At 45.2% G+C, this 14,900-nt stretch overlaps 1 protein-coding gene across 1 annotated transcript in view; it reads right to left on the bottom strand.

The window, feature by feature from the left end:
- Positions 1-14,900, bottom strand: part of LPP (LIM domain containing preferred translocation partner in lipoma) — a 729,950-nt gene that overhangs the window by 663,583 nt on the left and 51,467 nt on the right. The window lies entirely within an intron of this gene.

Here is a 14,900-nt window from a genome sequence, read left to right on the forward strand (position 1 = left end):
AGGAGGAGAAACTGGGGACCAGAGCGGGGAGGTGGCCACCCAAAAGCACAGTGAAAGGTAGGCAGCCCAAGGCTCCACTTTGGGGCCTGCTCCCCTGGACTGACACTTTAACAAAAGAAATGACTGACATTCGCTGGCCAGAGAGACCTGCCCTCGGGCACACAATCAGCTTTGAAGGATAACCAGGACTTACACTCCCAGACCTCAGAACACCTGTTTAAAGCTCTTGCATACAGCCCAATAGCAAAAAAAAAAAAAAAAAAACTAAGTTGAGAAAATGGAGTATCATCAAGGTAAGTCCAGCAAAGCAATGCATTTCCTAGTGGTCTTCGTGGGCACTCGAATCGTCAAAGCCCCTGAGGGATGGAGCACGAGGAGGCCAACACTGTTCCTGGGGACAGTGCAATCTCATAAAAACGAAAAGATCCCCACTCCAAGCCCCAGGAAACCTAAGCCTCTCCTTGCAGAGGGAGACATCAATCAGAACAGTTTCAACAACAACAGCAAAGGGCAGCTGACTTCCCCAGATTTTCAAACTTTGCTGAAAGGTGAATCTCTCCACCATGGCCCTGGGGCAATGTCTCAGGCACTGGCTACCTTCTCTCCAGGCACACATGAATGTGGCCCCCCCTTTTCCATCGTCAACTTCTCTTTCAATAATTTTTTTCTTCCTTTCCATAAAGAGAACAAGCAGTTTTGCAAAAGAACCGCTGTGAAATGATTGAAGTTCTCCTGCAAACAAACCATTAGCAGAGTTCAAATGCAATTTAAATTACCAGTTGTTAAAGCGCTCCTCAATTTCTTCCTAAGTTTCCAAGGAGAATTACATACTATACACTATTTAATTGGTTGTTTTCTATTTTTTAACATCCATTTACCCCCCGATTTTATATTTCAGAAGTGTCTATAAAAGCATCCCTTTAAAAAATTATACATTGTGGAATAGATTAAACCTAAAGATTGAAAAGTATCAGAGAAAACAGCTGCAGGATTACGCAGCTCAGCAGAAATTGATGGTTTTGACACCACAAGACATGCAGAATTTCAAAATCTTAAGAATCACCTGATGGTGTCCTCACTGTTTACAGATGAAGACACTGAAGCCCCAAAGGAAAGGAAGGCTTGCCCCAAGTTTTCTCACTGGTCAGTGACAGATTCCAGGTGAGAACTCCCTACTTCCCAGCCCAGTGCTGTCACTTCCTACCACCATATGTTGAAGGAGATGATGGGAAATGGTTAACGAATTTAATTTCCACTTGTAATTTTTTTCTTAAAGAAAATATGAAGTCATCTTCAAATACACTACTGACCTCAACAGTGGAGCTGGCCCATGGCAAGTATCTTCCCAAAAGGGAGAAAGAGAAGTAGAGCCTGATGGATGAATCAAAGGAGCTTCAAGTGAGCAGCTTCCTGGCAGGAAAAGTCAAGACCCTCTTCCAGATTCACTAAATAAGTTATGGGACACCAGACTGCAAAATCCCACTGCTTTATCTGGCCCAGAACTTGTGGAATGAGAGGATAAAGGCAGATCTTGTCACATCTGTAAATGGAAAGGATTTTAGAGCCCATCACAAGGACAGGGCAAACTTCAAGGCTTTGATATTGGACATGTGTAAAGTATTCAACCTCCCTGAGCTCAAGCTTTCCTGTCTGCAAAATGGGTCTAATAAACCTACCCATCAAGGTGTATGCAACCATTTCTCGGGATTCCATACCCAGCGTGCAAAGCACAGAGTCTGCACACAGTACACCTTAACCAATGTTCATCCTCATCTTCCAGAGTCTATCTACAACTTCTCAAAGCCTATGATTCTGTGACTCTAATTTACTAGAACTACAACTGAGTCTTATAAGCCATGTATGCTTCCTAAGTCTGTTAGATGCTGTGTGTCCCCTGACTATAAATTCATTTATTTTGTCATCCAAAAATAAAACATATACCTGAAAACATAAATATCCAAACGTTTTCCACCAAAAGCAAACTCTTTGGAACAGTTTTGAAGATGGCCTTCAAATTCAGTTGATGAGCCAGACAGTAGCAAAAACCTCAGTTTAATGCCCAAGACCTCATTTAAACTGTCCATTAGCCCTATAAGAAAGATTTGCTATTGTCCACTGAGGAAACTAAGGGTCAAGAAGTCAGGCAACTGTCCAAGATTTGGGGGCTAGTAAATGGTAAAGCTGGAATTTGCCCTCAGGTCTTCAAAAGTCAAGCTCCATGACCTGAGTTTTATTATTTTGCAGTTAAAACTATACTATGGACAGCTATGCTGCTAGAGGCAAAAATACACCTGGGAAAAATAATCCGCTATGTTCACATTTTAAGGAGCTTTGGTATAAAAAACAAAGTCTGAACTTTTAAACTGAAAAGTGTTCACCTTAAAAGCAAGGAGATCTTTCTTGAATGCCACCTCGATGTTATTATTATTTTTTAATTGAAGTAGAATGGCACCCCACTCCAGTACTCTTGCCTGGAAAATCCCATGGACAGAGGAGCCTGGTAGGCTGCAGTCCATGGAGTCGCTGAGTTGGACGTGACTCAGTGACTTCTGGACAGAGGAGCCTGGTAGGCTGCAGTCCATAGGGTCGCTAAGAGTTGGACACGACTGAGCGACTTCACTTTCACTTTTCACTTTCATGCATTGGAGAAGGAAATGGCAACCCACTCCAGTGTTCTTGCCTGGAGAGTCCCAGAGACAGAGGAGCCTGGTGAGCTGCCATCTATGGGGTCGCACAGAGTCGGACACAACTGAAGAAACTTAGCAGCAGCAGCAGAGTTGATTTACAATGTTGTGTTAATTTCTGCTGTACAGCGAAGTGATTTAGATATATACCTACATACATATGTGTGTGTAGTCTTTTTCATATTCTTTTCCAGTATGTTTTATCACAGGATGTTAAATATAGTTCCCTATGCTATGCAGTAGAACTTTCTTGCTTATCCATTCTCTGTACAATAGCTTGCATCTGCTAATTCCAAGTTTCCAGTCCATCCCGCCTCCACCTCCCCTTCCTCTTGGCAGCCACAAGTCCGTTGTCTACGTCTCTGAGTCTGTTTCTGTTTTGTAGGTAAGTTCATCCGTGTCATATTTTAGATTCCACATGCAAGTGGTATCCTAAGATATCTGTCTTTCTCTTTCTGATTTACGTCACTTAGTATAATAATCTCTAGGTCCAGCCATGTTGCTGCAAACGGCATTATTTCCCTCCTTTTCATGGCTGAGCAGTATTCTATTGTACATATATACATCATCTTCTTTACTCACTCGTCCGTTCACTGACATTTAGATAGCTAGTGTGCCATGGCTATCACAAACAGTGCCTCTATGAACACAGGGATCATGCAACTTTTAGAATTCTATCTTTGTCCAAACACACACCCACAACATTATACTTCTGTCCAAACATGATTTCTGGATCATATGGAGAAAAGGGAACCCTCCTACATTTTGGTGCAAATGTAAATTGGAAAGCCACGATGGAGAACAGTATGGAGGTTCCTCAGAAAACCAAAAACAGAGTCGCCATATGATCTTGCTGCTGTTCTTACATGAAATAAAATGTTCAGAGCCCTAAGAAGACAACTGCCAGCTATGCGGGAAGCAGGCCAGAGAAAGGTTAAGAGTCAGCTGATACCAGAGTGACTCAAAAACAGAATTAAAATGTCTGAGCTCATGATGAAACAAATCGCAGGTAATCCTAGACTGAGCTTCTGAACACACACCCCCACCCCCATTCCCGGCACAACCGTGAACCGCCACGACGTCAGACGCCCTGCGCTCAGAGGTGCACAAAGCAGAAGTCCACTAGCACCTCCTGCCCTGGAGGCTCTGTGTGTGGGCCCTGCAGAGGTGGGTGCTGAGCTGGACCTGCCTTGAGCTCTCAGAGGGGTTACAGAGGACACACTCCCCCATGACAAGACGGTAGGAAGAGTGTGCAAAGCACCAGTACATGCGGGTGTGCTTTGCAAGGTCAGGAAGAGCCCTGCTGATGATGACTTCTAATCTGAGCCTGAACACACAAGACGATTTCCACGTATGAGGAGGGGGGAAGTCAGCCCAGGGAACACGATGTGCTAAGGCCTTGAGGAGAGAGGCTCAGGGTGTTCTCGGGGAAAGTGACTAATCCGGAGAGGCCAGTGGCAGAAAACACGGAGGGAAGTGGTGGGACATGAGGCTGGAAAGGAATGTTGTGGCCAGAACATGGAAGACCTTGGGTATCAGGCTCCTGATGCTCATGGCTATTGCATTTTGAAAAATGACACAAGAGGAAGTGAAATGGTAGAGCTATTGGAACCGAATCCCCTCCATGGTCAGCTTCCAGACATAGCACAGCTAGGAGGGTCTGAAGGAAAGCTTCCTGGGGCAGGACCGCTTCTCTGCGGTCCCGCTCAGAGACATCAGAGGAGCGGGTAGCCCTTAGTGTTGCCCCAAACCCACACCTCCATCAACCCTTCCCTCTAGTCCAGAATGCTCAGCCATGGAAGACCCAGAAAAAAAACCAGGTCTCATGCTCCAAAGAGGATTTCCACTCTGCCTTCAGGGAAATGACAAAGCTGTCCAATTTGATGAATCAGAAGAACCATAGGCTAAACGCAAGCTCAAGCCTCTTTCCTGTCACTCAAGAAGCAGGAGCCAGAAGTCTATCCAGCATGTACTGTGTGTGCAAAAAGCACCACATCATAGGGCTCCCAGCCAGTCCTGGAACCACATTACTGGGGCCTACATATGAGCCTGATCTGACACTATTGGGATGTTGCATGGAATCCTTTCCCTTAAAGGGGACTTTGTGGCAGGTCCCATAAGGCAAAGGCACAGGCAAGGTGTAATTCCCTTCCTCCCCTTAAATAGCTCCCAGTCTAGAAAGACTGCATGATGGTGGGTGCCATAGGAGAAGCACAGATAACAACACAAATCCTCCAAACAACAGTGTGGGTTGCTGTGATTATTTGTACAGACTTGACAGATGAGGAAACTTATCAGCTTAACTGATCTAACAGATCACACAGCTAGGAAGCATCACAGCAAGATTCAAATCCAGATCGCATGCTTGTAAGCATCACATGGCTATACTTTATTGCCTCAGAGCCCACTGAGTTGTGAGTCAGCAAAACAAAGAACAAAGAGACCAATTCTGGGGGAGTGTGGATTGCAGGAAGTGGGCAGTGATCAGAGGTTACTTCACTCAGAAGGTGAAGTATCCACTCAGAAGGGGGTATGTGTGCAGAAGTTTATAGGAGGAGCAGGCAGTCCTAGGGATGGAGGATGGGAGAGGTCACCTCAAGCCTTTAGTTACGGCAGAAGGTGACGAGATGAGTGATTGGGAGAATCATGGTTGTTCACACTGAACATGTACTGCTGTCTGATTATGGGTACCTGGGGTAGAAGTTTGCACTTAAATGCCAAAAATACTAGGAAAATGTTATGAATAACAAAATAAGTGAATTTAAAGTCGGGAAACATACAGCTGAGTATACAAGGAAAACAATAAATGCCTCAAAGCGGGACTGTTGTGTGGTCTCAGCTTTCCTTGGGATTCTGTGCTTCAAAGCTAAGGCCATGCATTAACCTTTCAAGACCTGAGCCAGGGGCAGGAATAATGGGCCTTCAGGTCCTTTCACGTCAATGTATAGAAGGACACCAGACCCTCTGGAGGTTAGGACTTCTATACCTATCTCATGGATTCTGACCTTTTAGAGAAGAGCCTCTACAATCACTAAATGAATTTCAAGCCCTCACTGGAACAAAGTAACCCCAGTCCCAGCCTCAGTTGGTAGAAAGACCACGGAAAACAGGATAGAAGATAGAGAATCAAAAAACCTTACACCTGATGTTTCGATTCTCCACTAATAACTATGGAATCCTGAGCGAGCCACTTCCTTTTAACAAAGGCAAGTTCTCATTCATAAAATGCAAATGACCATACTTAATTAATACACAGGTAGTGAGCATCAACAAGGGATTTGTGAGATTAAATATAAGGACATGTGTTTCTACATGTGAGGTGACATGTTGAGAAGAGGTGCTCCCCTGAAAACCACCACATTGATAGGAAGAGTACAAAAACTGCCCAATTCTCCTGGTGAAGTGTCTAAATCTGGACTTATCAACAATTTTCTCCCCATAGAAAATTGAGCTGTATTCCCCAGGCAAGTCATTACATCTTTTTGTGCCAAATTGTTTTCATCTTTTAAATGACCCAGTAATCCCACTTTGGGCAATATACATAAGGGAATAATCCAAAAGGAAAAAAGAAAGCAGTTTGTTCAGAGATGTTATTCCTAGTGCTATTTCTAGCTCTTTATATATCCCTCTATTATAGCACTTATCTCACTGCGCTGTAATTATCCACTCCCAAACGCCTCCAAATTATCTCTGAATCCATCCCCAGCACCTAGCACAATGCCTGGCATACAGTAAGAACTCAATAAATGTTTGGTGACTAAATGAATGGGTAATATGAGAGAAATTTTCAAAGAAACTGAAGTGAGCAAAAACAAAACATAGTTTTTAAGAGATGTTGTTAAAAAAAAGTTTACCAAAAAAAAATTTTTTTTTAAGCCCTGATAACTATAGACTGCAAACTATTTGAAGAGGAGTTTGTGACGCTTCAGGAATGAATTTCAGATGATTCTGTCTATGATCTCTGAGCATCTCCAGGCTTAGGCAGAGTGCAGTATAAGATCACCATGAGACATGTACTAAGTCATTTGTGCCTAGTGGATTCCGTGTGTGACTCAGCCTCTACTGACTACATCACCTAACTTCTCTGAGGTCAGTTTCTCCACTGAAAACTGGAGTATTTACAGGAAAGCCCAGCCCATTAAAAGGAATTACAGGGAAGAGGCAAGGGCCAGCAAGTGTGAATTCAAATGTAAATAAAAGAAAAGGGCCGGAGGTGCCCATGGACGAGGGTCCCCAAGGCAAAGTAGGGCTTTGAAGCACCAGGTCTTCCGGGCGGCCACCAAGCCTTCTAAATCCATCTGACAGGGCAGCTGAAGACGCCTCACCACAGAGTTTATAGAAGGCAGTAGTCTCTGCAAGAACAGAGCACACATCAAAGGAAAACACTATGTTAAATATGGCCCATAAAGTCAACATCACTCTGGATGTTCCCTATTCGTGATGGGAAAGAATGCTTTATTACAGATACCCAGAGAGAGCAAAGGAAGCAGCGTGTCCTGCCGGGCTCACTGTGGAGCTCGCTGTGCTGTGGAGCTCCCGCAGCCCTCAGCCAGGAAGTCAGAGGCAGGAAGCCGCTGCCCTCCAGTCCTTGGCCAGAAGCTCCAGGCTAGACATCAAAGCAGAGAGTACTCAGAACATCCTAGTCCAAGCCAGCTGCCAGGCTGTGAATCCCTACTGTGCCTCCGTGGGGGTCTCTCAGATTCCTGCCATTTTGACATTCCTGCCAACTTGACATTTCTCTGGAGGAGACTGGTCTTGACATCCTGGAGACGGTCCCTCGGAAGCATGTCCTGAGCAAATCTGCTCGCTTCTCTCTGGTCCCACTCGGACCACCCTAATCGCTGCGACCCTGGGGTGTTGCTTGCTTCTACTCCTGGCAATGCACTTCCCCCACGGCAGCTAGAGTGATGCTGGTAAATGTAAGTCCGATGCCTTCCAGCACTAGACTCAGGTCCAAGCCCCTTTTCGAGCTCACTGACACATCCCAGCCCCTGCCTCGCCCTCATGCCTTGCTTCCCCCACTGCAGCTCACCCTTCTGGCACACTGGGCTCCTCTGTTCCTCAAATACAAACTCATTCCCACTCCACGGACCTGGTATTGGCCCTGCCCTCTGCCTATAATGCTCTACCCGCTGACTTGCCCATGGCTGGCTCCCCAGCATTCAGAGCTCATCTTAAACATCGTCCCCTCCTCCACTCCCTCACAGGCAGGGCATCCTCCGTGAACCCTCCTCAGCGTTACTTATCATTCTCTGCTGTTTACCTGTTCATCTATCATCTGCCTCCTCCTCATATCTCTCTAGAATGTAAGTTCCAAGGGATCTTTGTTTTGTGTCTTTTTCTTCATTCAAACCCAGTACTGGATCCATGCCCAGAACAGTATGAGGCACATAAGTGGGAACCCTATAAAGATTTAATACAATTTGATGACTGTAGATGAGTGCACGCCACAGAAGCCTTAAAGGCTGCGTAGAGGCAGAGGTCGACTCTGAGGCTAACATCCTGGGTCACTGATGCTTGCACTTGGGAGATACAGGAGTTTAGGCGAACTTTCCCACTTCTCTAGCCCTTATTCTTCTCAAGTCAAAAGGGCACAACTGCACCTGCCTTGTGGGAGTACTGGAAGAACAAAAGGAGATAAACCATGCGGAGTGCCTTGAGCAGAAGAAACCTTTGCTGTCATCAACTGCAGCCCCATCTTCCAGGAAGGAAAACTGAGATTCAGAAAGGTGCATGTATCTTTGCCCAAGTTAGACACTGAATCAGCAGCAGAGTCAGGAGAGAAGATCCCACCTTTCGTGTCTTTCCATAAAAATAACAAAAATATCTGACAACATGTCACTCATTTATATATTCTGTCTTGTTCCAGAAAGAATCTGAACTACTTGACAAAAGACGTACATAGCTCAGGATTTTTTTTTAAAGTAATAAAACAGGGAAGGGAGATGGAAAAATAAAATGAAGGAAAAGGACATGGGTTACAAAAGATAAGGGCCATACGTTTCATACCATTTGCTAGAGGTAGGCTTTGCACGTGGCTCTGAGTTACCCAGAGGCCAATATAAACCAGAGGAAAATATCTGTGTACATATGGTCCCTGGGAATACTTGGTTACTGAAATGTCACAACGCTATGTAAGAAGGTATTGCCATCCGGGAGAGAATCACCCTGGTTTTTCATATTCTTGTCATTTGAATTCTACTAACTGTTTCCTCCTGGTCACATGCACTCTGAAGCCACATGACCTGGGTTCAAATCCCAGCTCCACTACTGCCTGAGTGATGCTGGGCAACTTACTTATTAAAGCCTCAAAGTCTCAGGTTCTTCCACTGTAAAACTGAGGTAAGAAATAATACCTACATGGATAAATGAAATGTGCTGTATATATACAACTTATTACTGTTCAGCCATAAAAAGGAAGGCCATTATGACACACGCTACAATATGAACGAATCCTGAAGGTATTACACTGAGTGAAATAAGCCAGTCACGAAAGGACAAATACTGTACAATTCCACTTCTGCAAAGATACCTAGGGAAGTCAAATCCACGGAGACCAAGAACAGAAGGATGATTGTCAGAGGTGGGGGAGGGGAGAATGAAAAGTAAATGTTTAATGGATACAAAGTTTCAGTCAGCAAGATAAAAAGCATTCTGGAGACTGATTGACCAACGTATGACTGTACTGAACACTACTGAGCTGTGCACTTAAAAATGGTCAAGACAGTAAAAACGGTTATGTGTATTCTACCAAGATCAAAAGCAATTAAAAAATTAGTACCAACTCAATCACTTGGCTGTACAGTAGAAATTAACACACCATTGTAAAACAACTATACTTCAATGAGATGAATTTTTTTTTTAATAAATAAATACATATCAAAAAATAGTACCTACTCACAGGTAGCTATCGTGGAGAACCAGTGTAGGTCAGGTGCTCAGCCTGGTGCTCGGCACCCAGAGAGCAGTCAGTGCACTTCAGTTCTCCCTGTTTGGAGGGATAGTATTCCCTTTGGTACTATCAGCCCTAACTCCTCAGGGCCCATCGACAACATCACAAAAGGAAAACATTCCAAGCCATCAGGCTTCAGGGTAGCTTCCTCCCACCTGGTGAACAGAGCCTACAAACCAGGCCCATGCACAAGCAGGAAGGAGGAAATAGAGTGCCTGCGTGTTCCTGGGAGTCCCAGGCCAGGCCCCACCTCCCCAGTGCTTCAGAGAAGCTTAGAGAACTGCTTCCCTTCCCTTTCTCACTGACCACACAGGCTCAGGTCTCAGAGCACTCTCTCCTCTCTATTATGATCTGCCACCTAATGCCGCCGACATCAAAGTGCTTCTCCAAAACACATCTTGAACATCTTTCCTGCATTAGAGGAGGGCCCCCAAGCTGATCAGAAACTAATCTGACTGCAAAGAGCTACTCTTTACGGCTCTGTAGCATCTGGGGGACGGTAACAGGGTGGGGCCCTCTTGGTCTCTGTCAAATGCTGCTGTCACATCAAAGAAAGCTAAAGAAGCTTGTGTGTGTGTGTGCGTGCATGTCTAAAATCTATTGAGAGTCAGCACTCACCTGCAGTGGGGAATTACACTCCAAAATTCTTGCAGCTTTAAGAATACTGGTAGAGGCTAAAATGGAAAGCCCTGATCAGTTTCTTTCAAGGCCTGTGCAGAATTTCAGTGCCACAGAAGAAACTGAAATAAAGGCATTCGCTATTCAGTTCCTCCTCTTGGACAAGGTATCATCCTCTTTCAGGAAAGAGAGAGATGCAGGCAACAAAGCAGATCAGAAGGAAGCGCTCACATTCAAACAATATTCACATGACTGAAAGCAGAGAAAGGTAAGTAGAAATCAAAGAAGGAAAAAAAAAAGTGAACTTTTTAAAACCAACTAAGACAGGCCTCTAAGTCTATGTCACAGGATTAAAAGAGATCTGACCTGGGAGAACTTGGTTCCAGTTGTCAATTTCTCACAAATGAAATCAGTAAGTGTGGGCACCTCTAGCATCTTGAGTTCTAATTTCCTCATCTGCAAAATGAGCATCTTCTCCGCCTCTGCCTAAGGGGCAGCTTCAGTGCAGTGGAAGAAGAACTGAGAGTGGAAAGATCTCTATTCTAATCTCCCTAAACAGCCATGTACTTGTGAGGTAGGTGAGCCCCTGGGCCTCCCCTGCCCACCAGCAGCCTGTAAAATGAAGCAGATCACTAAAATCGTGCCTAAGACGCCTTGCAGCTCTGACAGTCCATCACATTTACACAGTGTCCTGCACACCAGGCATCTTCTGCAGACTGGATGGCACGGCAGTGCTCTACAGCAACCTTTTGCGCACTCTGAAGTCCAACCATAACTCTGCTTCTTCAAGATAAAGTTAGCCCTCCCCAAAGGTTCAAAAACACCCCTCCGGCCTGTTGTTCTAGTCTCAGCTGTCGGACGACAGCACTCCCCAATTATCCTTCTCCCCAGCTTAACCTAGGCCTCAGGTAGAAGGTACAGCTGTCTAATTTTTAATATATGACTAGAATTTCTCCTCAGAGTGCATCTCTAGACCCCACTATGAGAAGTATTCCCCTGGGGAAGCGCCCGTCCACACCCCAAATGAAAGCAGCCACGCTCCCAGCCGCGTCCCATCACCGCCCAAACCAGCCCGCCCTCGGACTCTGATCCCCGGGTCCGAGGGCAGAGATGCCACTGGCTCTGGCAGGACTGATGTACTCACGCTCCGTTGGGCCCCGCAGGCAGCCGGCCCTCCACTGGCACTCACTCCCTCTCACACACCCTGAGTCCCACTTGCAAGGAGGTGGTCCCCAGGCCCCAGCGGAAGGACTGAAACACTCTCTCCTTGGCTCCCAGAACAAGGGGCAAAGGAATGGAGGGGGAGGGGTGGGGGGAGGGGGCGACTTTGTTTCTGGAAACAAGAATTCAAATCCTGCTTCTCTTAAACCCTGAGTCACCTCCTTCCCTTCCAATAGATCAGTGTGGTGGGTAAACATTTCCATATATGGAGAAGCAGCCTGGAGGATGTCAGAAAAATCACCCTTCTCGCCTTTGGCACTTGAAGAACTTGCCCCACTAAAGACAGAATTCCTTACTGGGAGTGAATGATTAACCCCCAAAGAAGTAGTCTTAGCTGTTCCATAGGCTCTCCTGTTACAGGAAAAAGGCTCTCCTGCCAGGACAGGGAAGTGGCTGAGTTGAAAGGCTTTAAGTTCATCTCAGGAATGGGGCCACCTAGAATACAAGTACATTTATGAAGTCAATGTATTAATTTGCATGAGGGGGAGTTGTTGGCGGTGGGGGTAGGTTTGCATCTGAGGAGAGCATCAGAAACACAGCTTGCAGCTCTTTCGATGGCAGGTGAGCCCCCTAACAACCCTTACACCCCAATTCCTAACTCCCTTGGGCCGAGAGTCCTCTTGGAAACTTAGTTTTGCTGGAGTTCTTCATAGAACAAAGACACCAGGCAAGAAGACACAGGGGAAAACTAGACTTCCAGGAGAACACTGGGGGAGAGGGACAGAAGGGTGACATGCCCAGTTTTATTTGTAAGAGTAATTCCCTTGGTTTGTAAGAGTAATTCCAATCCAAGGTCCTCAAAATTATCCGATGACTAAGTCGGGCCAGTAAAGTCAATTAGGGATGAATCTGATCTGAAATGACTCCAGACTGAATTAGGAGAAAAGAAAGAAAGATGAGATGCTGGGGAAATGGCAGTATGGGGAAGCTGGGGTCTGCTCAGAGAAGGAATCCATGTCTTGACTTCCCAGGGGTTCTACTCCTTAGCATGATCTTGTCCTACTGTTGGCTGTAAAGACTTTCTGTAAGTCAGATGAGCCATTGCTCAGAATCATTACCCACTTACTGACTTTTGGGCCTTCAGTATGGGGCTGCTTGTACTCATATCCAGGCAATCATCAAGCAATAAACAGCACTGGCCAGGGAACGAGAGGACCCAAGCCTCACACCCAGATCAGTCACTCCTTCCCACTTTGCACAAATTCATTCTCCTGCACTGTATATTCTCTCCCCTACAAACTGAATAGACATCCCAAAATTGTCCAACTATGTCAGATCTAAAAGGAGCTTCTACTAGCCTATCGAAATAATCCTGACGTTTATTTTGATGACTTGCTTTCTATTTTTGTAAGCATGTCCAAGTACCTGAAAAAATGGCAAATATTTCTTATTTATTGCATATTTAATGAATGAACACAAATATAAGTGATAAGTAAATGAAGTAAGTTAACAGGATCGGAAAACCTGCCACATGTCAGAACCAGAACTTAGCATAGAATTCTTGCCACTGCAATACTCCCAGGAGGGCCCAGAAGTAGGCCTGAAGAGGGTCAGGAGATGTCCCTTACTTGTAACTGAGACTAAACCAACCATTAGACTTGGTGGTTCTGCAGAAAGACTGTCATCTTTTCAGGAGCTCGGAGTTCCTGCCAATATCCCAACAGGAACATTTCAGCAGAGGAAAGAGACATCCCATGGAAAATATTAATAGCTGCCCAAGAATGGCCTGAGAAATTCTGAAAACCAGGGAGCAAGGAGGCAGCCACCAGGATAGGAATGAAAACCCGAATGAAAGGTCTGTAGCTGCCCTCCATTCTTCTAGTAGCATTTGCAGATGGGTTTCCATATTCACAAAGCAACCCTTCATTCTTCAGTGTAGATGTGTCTTTCTTCCTCTTGACCCCTGAGAACCACTGGCTCTGAGATGTCAGGTGAAGAAAAGACCATAAAGGCCACTGAGCCCAGTGTCTCTCCTATTTATCGACCCCTCCCAAGGCATCCCTGAGGTCACCAGTGAGGTGGAGATCAGTATCTTCTGCAGCTGTAAATTCCATCTTTCCAGCAGAAAGTTCTTCTTTATATGGAAATAAACATGATTCCCGGGTCTTCAAACTCTGGCTCCTTATTCTGCCTCTTAGAACCATACAAACAACCTGTGTCTATGTCTGTCTCATAGGCTTGGAATTTTTGTAATTGAATATGGACTTGGAAACAAAGCTATCCAAGATCTCTTCAATCCCCTGGGCTGCCTCCTGACCATATCACACCACTAACTCCTAAGGTATTGTTGCCAACTTGAGAGCCATCTTTTCTGGGTTTTTCCAATAAGTGTTAATGCGAAGCAGCCCATTCTGCATGAGAAAAGAGAGAACACAGACTTTAAGGTCAGTTCCTCATCCACCTCAACGCCATCAGCCACACCACATTTCTACCCTTTGTGGACAAAGCTCAGGAATGCAGATCCTGTCCCCAGCTCCCCGCTCCTGCTCTCCAGTCTGGCCGACCTAAAACTGTCTCCAGGATACAGGACTGTTCCAAGGAACACTGAGAGCAAGCTCTGTAAGAAAAGAGGACCTTGCCAACACCAGCGCTCTCAGGATAACAAAGCGGCCTGCAGGCAGGGCACCAGGGCCAATGTGCTGATCACAGGGCTGGGAGCTCGTGATCCCTGACAACCGCCAACACCATTTTAAACCTCAGTGTCCTTACAAAATAGGGGAAAAAATGCTCTTTTCTGCCATTGTTCTGACGTGGCACTCTTTGAATTCAAGGTACTTGTGATAATGATGCCTCACATTATCACATGCTTTACTGTTTAGTAAGTGCTTTTCCAAACAGTCTCATTTCATCATTACTGACAACAATCCCTGGAGGATTATACCCATTGTATTGATACGAAAAAAGTGAGGCTAAGTAAGATGCAAGTATATTCCAAAGGTCACACCAACAGCAAGTAGTGAAAAGGATGTCAATTTGAATCAGACTATTTATCATTACAGTTCCAAATTCTTCTATATACAAAATGTACGACTTCTGGCCAACTGCTTAACTTTTCTAAACCTCAGTTTAGAGGCTGAAAATTAGGGATGAAAATAGCCCCTCTGTCTACCACTCAAAGCAGTAATCAGGATCAAATGAGATAATATGAGCAAAACCCTCTGGAAAATGCGTATGCGTTACCAAAGTATAGAGGATTATTGTGATTACTTGTCAATGACTGTGCATTCCACTATAAACACAAAAAAGCAATGAGGTCATTCTCAAGACAAAGACACAGCAAGGCTCTGGGAATTGAAGGGAAATGATTCGATGTCCTTTCAGGGTTCTCTCTATACACTACTCACTTATGCAGTTGAAACTCAGCAGCAACTGTCAGATTTTCAACTGCCACATCACAAACATCTACAGGACAGCTCAAGACAAAC

Source organism: Capricornis sumatraensis, chromosome 1 (genome assembly GCF_032405125.1).
Source record: "Capricornis sumatraensis isolate serow.1 chromosome 1, serow.2, whole genome shotgun sequence".
In the NCBI taxonomy this organism is placed as follows: domain Eukaryota; kingdom Metazoa; phylum Chordata; class Mammalia; order Artiodactyla; family Bovidae; genus Capricornis; species Capricornis sumatraensis.